Source organism: Leucoraja erinacea, chromosome 3 (assembly GCF_028641065.1).
Source record: "Leucoraja erinacea ecotype New England chromosome 3, Leri_hhj_1, whole genome shotgun sequence".
NCBI classification, from domain to species: Eukaryota; Metazoa; Chordata; class Chondrichthyes; order Rajiformes; family Rajidae; genus Leucoraja; species Leucoraja erinaceus.
The window spans coordinates 91113838-91122832 of record NC_073379.1 but is presented as its reverse complement, the minus strand read 5'-3'; positions in this window follow the sequence as shown (position 1 = coordinate 91122832).

The window sequence follows — 8995 nt, the reverse complement described above, 5'->3', positions numbered from 1 at the left end:
CTCTCTCACCACCCTCTCTCTTACCGCGCTGCTACCCCACCCTCCCCCCTCACCCACCCCCCCTCCCTCCCTCCGTCTCCTCCCCCCCTCTCCCTCTCTTGCCCTTCTGTCTCTGCTCCTTTCTCTCTGTCTCTCCCCATTCTCTCTCTGTGCCCTCACGCTCTACCCCCCCCCCCCCCCTCTAGACGCGCCTGTGAATTGGGGGCTATGCGTCTGTGGATAGGGCTGTTATGGGGTAAAAGGAGCAAATTAATAATACTAATATAATATCAAGGGGGGTAGTTAGCGTGTGTGCGTTGGGGGGGGGGGGGGAGTTAGTGTGGGGGCGGCCGCATGCCCCCCCCCCCCCCCTCCCGCAACCACACGTTGGGGGAACGAGTCTGCACTTGGTCAAGTGACTATTAAAACTCTCGTGTTGGTTTGTTGGTTCATACGGATTCTATTTCGCGAATATTCGTTTAATGCATTTGTGGACCTAGTCCTCCACCCTTTGCCGTAATGGAGACATGTTTACATATTCCCCACTTTTTTAGTACAAAACATCAAAAAATATTAAAATCAAAGTGTTGCATGTCTCACTGCCATCTCACATATGTCCAATCCCCAATTTACATATGACATCACAATGGAACAGGAGTTGGAGATTGCAACCTTCACGTGGTCCCACGAATGCAATCAACCTGGTGTGCACAATCATATACGATCAAATGGAGCAAGTTGTCCTATCCCCCCCTCTCTCTCCATCCCCCTCCACTCTGCCTCCCCCTTCCACCTCTACCCTTCATATCCTGCCCCCTCTCCACCATCGCCTCACGTCCATCCCCTCTTCTCTCCCCCTCTACTTTCTCCTCTCTACTCTCGCTCCTCCTCCCTCCTTCACTTCCACCCCGTCTTTTCCCCCCTTCCCCCCCCTCTCCTCCCCCCTCCCTTTCCCCCTCCAATCTCTCTCCACCCTCTTCCCTCCTCTCCTCTCCCCTCTCCCCCCCCTCCACCAATTCTACCTTCATCCTCTCCTCTCTTCTCTCCCCCCTCCACCTCCCCCTCCAACTCTTCTCTCCCCCTCACCCCCTCCTCTCTCCCCCTCTACTCTCTCTCTCCCCTCTAATCTCTATCTCTCCTCTCTATCTCTCCCCTCTAATCTCTATCTCTCCTCTCTATCTCTCCCTCTAATCTCTCTACCCCTCCCCCCTCCCCCACACCCCTGCCTGCCTTTCCCCCCACTCCCCGCCAATCTCTCTCCACCTCCCTCCCCTCCCCAATCCTCATCCCCCCTCCCTTCCTTCCTACCCCCTCCCCCTATCCCCCCCCCTCACCTCCCCATCCCCTATTCCCCTCCCTACCCCTCCATCCATCTCCCCCTCTCCCCATGTCCTACCTCTCTCCCACTCCCCATCCTCCTCCTCCTTCCTCTCCCCTCTCTTCCCCACCCGTCCTCCCCTCTCTTGCTCACCCTCCCATCCCCTCTCTCTCCCCTCTCTCCTCCACTCCCCTCTAACTCTAACTCTCTAACATCCCCCTCCTCTCTAACTCCCCAATCTCTAACCCCCTAATCTCTCCCCTCCTCCCACCCAACCCTGCCCCCTCACCCCTGCTCCCCCCTCTCCCTCTCTCTCCACCCCTCCACTCTCTCCACCTCTTCCTCCTCTTCCCTCCTCCCTCTCTCTCTTGCTCTCACCTCTACAATCTCTATCTCCCCTCTAATCTCTCTCTCCCCTCTAATCTCTAACTCCCCTCTAATCTCTAACTCCCCTCTAATCTCTCTCTCCCCTCTAATCTCTCTCTCCCCTCTAATCTCTCTCTCCCCTCTAATCTCTGATCCCCGACCCCTTCCTTCTCAACGCTCCTGCCCTCCCCGCAACTTTACCCCTGGCAGCCCAGCCGTGTTGACCCGAGCCAGACTTCCCACACGCTGTGATAAAGTGTAATAATCTGGTTAAATAAATTTATTGACACAAAGCTCCATGAGAAAATGCATTCCAGGATAAATCATGTAAAAATGCCCATTTACATTTAACTTGTTACAATTGAATTGGGAGTGCTATTGAAATAAGCACATTAATGTGGCAATTCGTATGAATCCATGCACAGATATAATTTTAAATTCAGTATCTGATTAAAACCAATTCCTTGCCTGATTATGGCATTTTCTAATAAAGCTTATCACAATGTTACGGCATGTTGTTGCACCCTAAAAAATATTAGAGGCACCAATCTACTTATTACATGGATTCTGAAAATGAGAAGCATACTTTTATTTTTATGTACTTTAGCTGTTTCTGCTCCATTACTTTAACTTCTGTATCTCAAAGATTGGACCCCTTTGTTCATTTGTTCAGATGTGATAACTAGAGCCAGGATGTTTAGGCTCTAAAAAACTCTGAAATAGGCAGGCAAAAAGGCATAATAAAATTGCAAAAAAGGAATGAAAAAGGCACATTGACAAAAAAGGCATGCATTTCCACCCTCAAAATATGGTTTTAAATGGTAATATAACGGTATTCTACATTAAATGACCAAAGTTGCCTGGTTGCATAGTTACAAGCAATTTTTTCAAATTATCTGGTGTTATATTATGCCGCCTCTCAGACAGAATATGCTTCAGTTGTGAAAAACTTATTTATACCTCAGCTGAGGTCACTGGTGCATACCCAAAACAAGCTACAGACTATATTCATGTTGATATCTTGTGCATTATAACTACCTTTGCGAACTTTAGCTATGTTTTGTATTTCTTCAAGATCTTTGTTAGCTAAAATCACTCTCTCACATTTTCCTTGTATATCTTTACCTACATCGCCAGGAATTATACGGATATCGTCAGTTACTTTGTTGAAAACCTGCAAGTTATTCACTAATGTTTTGCCACATTTCCCAAGGGAAGTGATAGCTTGTGGGAAGTTTGCAAAATTGGAAGCAATAAACACAAGATCGCGGTGGAGAAACTTTTTCTGCATGATTTCACGGACGATCCTGACAGCAGATTCTTCTTCAAAACAGTTGACAAATTATTTTATGTTTTCGAAATTTGCACCATAGTAGACTACAGCAGAGAGCCATGTACCCTACCTAGTCCAAACGGGCTGAGGAGGTAGCGGAATCTCGGGTGCCATTTCCTTGAACATGCTTTGAGGAAGATTTTCTTGACATTGGAAACTAGGCGATCGACATTTGGAAACAAATTATGTATGTGCTTGGCAATTCTATGAAGTCCTTGAGCTAAGCATGTCAAATGCAACATTTTGGGGGAATAAAACTTTAAGAGCACGAGCAGCTTTTTTCATGTTCGGAGCTGCATCAGTCACAAACAGAAAAACATTCTCGTGTTTTATATTTTCTGGCCAAAGATCAGCAAGTGAAGATGTAAACAACTGAGTAATAGTTGAGCTGTTTGACTTCTCCAATACTTCCAATGCCAACAAATACTCCTTTGATGGTTGACCTGCCTCCAATGTACCGATGACCACATTGGCAACATATCTCCTCACAACATTGGTTGTTTCGTCTATTGAGATCCATATTATGTTGCATGCAACTTCAACTCTAATTTTCTGCACAATGTCGAAGTTGATATCAACATAATTTTTCCGTAATTATGACTCGCTTGGTATATGTTCCTCTGTGTATTTCTCTAAAAAAACTCTTTGAGAGATTTGTATTCCAATTTCCATGGAATGGAATTCCAGCATCAATGAATGCCTTGCACAGACCACTCGAAAACTCAGATCTGTGACTGGAGCTATCAGTAAATGTAGTGAGGAGACAAGCTTGGGTATTTCGCTTGTGTAGTCTACACCCCAGCGATATCACCATTGACTTCTCTAATTTTAGATAGCCCTCGTCTTCTCCCTCCTCCCCCTCACCCATTCCAGCTCTCCTAGTCCTGTCTCTGCCTCTTCCTTTCTTTTTCCCCTCCCCCCCCATCAGTCTGAAGAAGGGTCTTGACCAGACACGTCACCTATTCCTTCTCTCCATAGATGCTGCCTCACCTGCTGAGTTTCTCCAGCATTTTTTGTCTACCAACGATTTTTCCAGCATCTGCAGTTCTTTCTTAAATAGATCTTGGAGAAGGCTGAACCAGCGGGCAGCGGCATGAACTAATGAATGAATGTTACTTTATTATATGTATGACTGCGAGGCAACAACATTTCCTTCAGACCGAAAGGTCTGAATGACAATAAAGTTTCCAAGATCCAAGAAATCACAGTACAACTAGAGAAAATAGCACAATCTTTGAGCAAAACGGCAACAAAAAAGGCTGATTTAGGAGCTCGATCATGAAAAAGGCATTATCCTGGTGAAATCATTAAAAAAAGGCATAAAAAGGCACTTATGGTATTCATGGCAAAATCCTGGCTCTAGTGATGACACTGCTTGGTTGTTTCGGAAACACGTTTTTGCCTGTTATTTGATTCAAATATCTGTGGACTAGACTGTGAAATCAGAATAAGGGGCCTTCCTACTTATGCCCCTGTCCCACTTAGGTGATTTTTTAGGCATCGCCGGTGCTGACTTCGGTGAATTCCATTGGTGACTACCTACGTCAATCGATGGCAGGTAGCAGCGACTGAATTGTCTTACTTTGTCGTAGCTTGCCGCGGGTGGACGGAGATTCTCATCGGTGTCGTCGTAGATGGACATCCTATGGATCACCGATTGTCGGTAGCTTGCCGTAGCCTATGTGGTAGGTTGATGTAGACATTTTCGTAGGTAGGCATTGTCGTAAGGGGTCCAATCGCCGTTTTTTCAGCGACCTGCTACGACTATGACAGTAGGCGGAAAAAAAATCACCTGTGGGACAGGTCCATTAGTATTTCAATGTAACAGCTGACCTAACAAACTCGCAATCAGTTTTGAATGTCAGAGGATGTTCCTGATATATTTAGACAGACAAGTCAGTGTAAATACATGAATTTCTTGAATATTGTGGTACTCATTGCATGTATCTCAGGAATCTTGGCGTTGGGGCTGTTTTATGTGATGTGGGAGAAGATCTTGATTGTATGATATAAAATGGTCAAGAGTTAAAATTCGGGAAAGACATAAAATGAATTACTCATTTGTGGTCAGGGACTTTACTCTTCCAAACAATTAATTGCAGTCTTTGTGTTAAATTTCAATTGCAGTCTTTGTGTTAAATATTTTAACCAGAAATGTTCGATAGTGTAGCAGAACTTGCTTATTTGTAGATATCATTTCCTTAATAAGTGATATTGGCTATTTGCTTTACAAATTTGGATTCCCTGTGAATTTTCAGTGACAATAGTTCCTAATGATTAATTAACATCCATAATATCAGATTATGAGATGGCATAAACCAGGGTTATCATTTTGGTATCTCTTCTCCCTGACTTAAATATTAGAAAAATGGGGTTTGATACGATTTGTTTCACTGTGACTGATCTTGTACCATTTTTAAAAATTGATTACACTGCACTCCTCCACTTCAAATAATCAGATTGATTTTTATCAGAATATCTTACACCACCATTCCATTCAAACTATGTTTATATTTTCAGAATCAAAAAGTGGATTAAAACTTTACAAAGGTGAGAAATATGGAGAAATATGGGCAAAACATCTACAGTATTTCCATTAGCAGTTATTACATTTTTAGCCACCCGCAGTCATCATGGAGAAACGTAGCTGTTAAAAGCAGACGAGAAGGCTACATCCAAAAGATTAGTGCGTTCCAGCACTGCTGATGGCTTTTGTGGAGAAACAAACATTTTCTCCAAGCCCAACAAGCTACTCACCAAACACTACTTCCAATCGCTTCATCAGCTACAATTTGACTGCTCACCAACGTATCAGAAAACATATTTGGAGCCCTGACCAATTAAGGGCAGAGTATTCCAGCTTTCAACAGCTTCATTATTCTTTTGTGATGATGTACAGTATCTTCTCTGCACTCAAATCATCTTGTTGAAGCACTGCTACTGTAAGAGGTGGCTTAGGATACTGTAATGTTTTTAATTAAAAAAGCTTAAATACATGAAATATTTTGTGTTTTAACCATGACAGTTACAGTGCAATATGTCAATAGATTTAAAGGTACAATGTGTTTTCCCATTTGAGATCTCTCTCCTCTAACCTGTCTCTGGCTTCCTACACCGTTCCAATGATATTAGATGCAAACTTGAAGAACACCACCTAATTTTCTATTAAGGCGCATTTGAGCTCCTGCGACTTGATATTAAATTCAACAATTCCAGGTAAATTGTATTTTGGTCTCTCTTTTCTGTTTGCATTGATGGAATTTCAAGCAATTGCTACCTTGACAACGTATGTTGCATCCAATCACAAATATTTCCTTTGTTTCCTCTCGCCAAATGTCTGCAATTCAAAACGCTTGCTTTCTCACTTTCCAGTTCTCATGAAGGGTCATTGGCCTGAATATTTTTTGCCCATGTATATTGTGTGGATTTTTTTTCCCTTCATTATTTTATGTATTAACCTGGTGTATGGTTGAGAAGCAAAGCACAATGGGTCATTAAGTTGAAAATTATGCTAATTGCTGAGACAATGGTGATAAAGGAATGCGTTTATAAACTTGCAAACGTAAATGTGTCACCAATGAGCTTGGATATCTCTGGAACTCTCTGCCACAGAGGGCAGTTGAGGCCAGTTCATTGGCTATATTTAAGAGGGAGTTAGATGTGGCCCTTGTGGCTAAGAGGATCAGGGGGTATGGAGAGAAGGCAGGTACGGGATACCGAGTTGGATGATCAGCCATGATCATATTGAATGGCGGTGCAGGCTCAAAGGGCCGAATGGCCTACTCCTGCACCTAATTTCTATGTTTCTATGTTTCTATGAGTTGAAATAATGCTGAGTTTAAGTAGGCAGATAACCTGTGACAAATCACAATTCAAATTTGATTGAAATATACAGATAGACTTCTCAAAACAATATTGATTTAATAAGGGCTAAACATATTAACAAGGAACAATTCTGAAAAGTTAATTAGATGCAGACCACCAATTAAGAGATAGAAAACAAGAATTAAAAACATAAAGGACCTTATCATTGGAACAAGGCCATCTGTGACAAAATACATCAGTCCCAGCTCAACCTCCATCTGATGACGGATTCAGATCCAAAATGTCGCCTTTCTATTCCCCTCATGGATGCTGCCTACCTGCTGAGTTATTCCAGCCCTTTGTGTTTAGCTCAATAATAAATCAGTCTTAGAGAAGTCTGATAACAAGCAAGACGAATGAAGGTATGACATTGCACAGTGGAATTCCCACAAGACCAAAGAGGGGGAAAAAAAATTCCCAATACCTGGCGCCCTGCAATGATATGTTTTCAGTCCATTACTATTACTCTCTATGCACTCATGACTGTGCGGCCAAATTTTAACCTAAATCATTTAGAAAGTTGCAAGCGACACTAGATTAGTGGATAGGCACAAAAAGCTGGAGTAACTCAGCAGGACAGGCAGCATCTCTGGAGAGAAGTATGGGTGACATTTCAGGTCGAGACCCTTTTTCCGACCGCCCACCCACTCCTTCTCTCCAGAGATGCTGCCTGATCCGGTTTCTCCAACCTCAGAGATGCTGCCATATCTTCAGTTTAAACCAGCATCTGCAGTTCCTTCTTGCACACCATAGTAGAGGGCCAATTCACAAACAATGAGACAAAGAGGTCCGTAACATGGTATCAAGACAAAAACCCCCCTCTCAATGCTAACAAAACAGGTAGTCATCGACTTCAGGAAGCAGGTGGTGTATATATCACAGTCTGCAGCAATAGTGCTGAGGTAGACGAGATAGGTTCCTCGTCCTAAATATCACCAGCAATCTATCCTGGTAGAACCTACTCTACGGCAAAGAAAGCACAACGTCTCTACTTCCTCAGAAGACTAAAGTAATAAGGCATGTCTCCAATGACTCTTTCCAATTCAGATGTACCATAAAGGGCATCCTATCGGAATACATAACTTGGTTTGGCAATGTCTCTGTCCAAGTCCGCAAGATATTAGAGTTGTGAATGTAGTCCAGTGCATCACACTAACAAGCCTCTCCCCCATCGATTTCATCCATATTTTTCACTACCTCACACAGATTTTCTGGAAACTGGTGGTCTGGCACCTCCTTTACACAGGAAAAAATTACATCCTTTGTTTAATTAATTTTATTTTATTAGATAAGATTTTAAATGGGCTAATGAAATAATTATTGAAACTGGTAGTGAATTGCAGGATTAGCAGATTGCAGTTGTTGGATATCACCTTGAGAATGCAAGTCTCCTCAATTTTACCTTCAGCCTATTTTGTGGCTCTTCAACCCGTGGCCAATGCTTTTAGAAGGATAACTGTATTAACACCAGCAGTCCAATGCATTCAAAAAGGATGACAAAATTGACACAGGTAATCAGACTTTTCAAATACACATGTTGGAACTATCGTGGAAAATCTTTGAGAACTGTAAACGTCAACAAGATCTTAGATCCTGCTTTGAGACATTATCGTCTGTGCACAAGCATTCTTCTGAAAGCAAAAATGTTCTCCACCTTGCTATACCACCAATCTACGTAGAGGATGATACTGAATCAATGCAAGTAGAGGTTGAGAAAAATATCAAAGGGATGGAAGATCAAATGAACTAGATTAGCATGGTACCAACATAGGATGAAGGGACAAAAGCAGCACAAAGTAAACATACTTCCCTTTTCTAATTTAAAATGTACTCAGTACCAATAAATTTAGACAAGGACATGGTAGAGAGTGGATTTCGTATTTCAAAAGGACCATAGTTGTGGAGAAAGATTTCCCATTCCAAGTACAATGCGATTAGGGTTAACCAGGTCTTAAAAATCTTTCAGCAAATATTTATTCTTACCGTTTTTCTTAATATCAACTTTTATGCCTCGTTGTAGGTGGACTAAAACCTTAAATTTACCAACTTAGTGATTTTCCATTTTTACTTTGTGTTGTACTTAAAAACAGCTGAAGTATACTAAATTTACAGACAAATTACTCACAAGTTCAACG